Source organism: Phallusia mammillata, chromosome 7 (assembly GCF_965637545.1).
Source record: "Phallusia mammillata chromosome 7, kaPhaMamm4.hap1.1, whole genome shotgun sequence".
NCBI lineage: Eukaryota > Metazoa > Chordata > Ascidiacea > Phlebobranchia > Ascidiidae > Phallusia > Phallusia mammillata.
Genome location: NC_137258.1, coordinates 16337554 through 16338691, shown reverse-complemented (window position 1 = coordinate 16338691; position 1138 = coordinate 16337554).

Genomic DNA, 1138 nt, shown 5'->3' with positions numbered 1-1138 from the left:
ATACCTGAAAAAACAATTTGTGATTAAATTTAGTATTCCTATACACATACCTGGCACGGAAAAAGGTATTTTAGCAACAGCACACCTGATCTGAATGTTTTGCTGTTTACATAAATAGTCATCTTTGGTATTTAAAATTTTACATGAGTTTGCATTGCACAGGGTTCAGATTTTAAACCGAAAATCAATGTTATCTGCCCTAAACAACTAAATTGCATAACATTATAATTTGTTAAACACCAAACATACAATGTAAACTTAAACGAGCTTTTATGTTTCATCAATGATGTAAACTTTGCAAACGTCCCTATACTGCGTTTCCCAGAGCTGCAAACTCACGTCACGCCTCATTGCCCACAACACCAACAACCTCCGAATAAAGATAGAGACAATATTTATTTTCTGATCATAATTTTTATTTATTCTACTCAAATTTTATTGTTTACGACAACCTGGATCTGAAATTGCGATTTGCTGTTAAAATGTATCGAATTCGTGTCAAAAAATTGGAACGGAAAGTAGAAAACAAGTTTGATCACTCAAGAACAGTACAAATTTCGTATTGTTTTCTTACTCGATATTTTTAACTTTAGAGTAGTGATGCACCGAAGTTTCGGTTGGCCGAAACATTTCGGCCGAATCCGTTGTTTTCCAATGTTTCGGTTTCGGCCCGAACTTTTTTAAAAATTCGGCCGAAACCGAACTTTTTTATTGCATGGAATTAAGGCGTTAAATTTCATTTTAGCCCATACGAAACATCATAAATTAACTATTAGTTGTATTTATGAAGTACCAGCCACGTTGTCTGCAAAATATTAGATGTTTAGTAAAGCTTACGCTTTGTACAAGTGACTTAAATTTTTTTAAATTGAATTCACTCGCATCAACAACCCCAGGTTCAGTTGAAAACATCCATACGAAAGGGGATTTTAGGTTCGGCCTGATTCGGCCGAATATTTGGTTTCGGCCCGAACCTTTTTAGGTGGGTTCGGTGCATCACTACTTTAGAGCACTTGATTAAACAATAGTTTGATCTTTGATGGTTTGATTAAGTTTATAAACTATATTGCATTTGCATTTCAAAGCCATTATGATACACCTTTCCTTTTAAATAAAACCTGTATGGGTGGATTTTAAA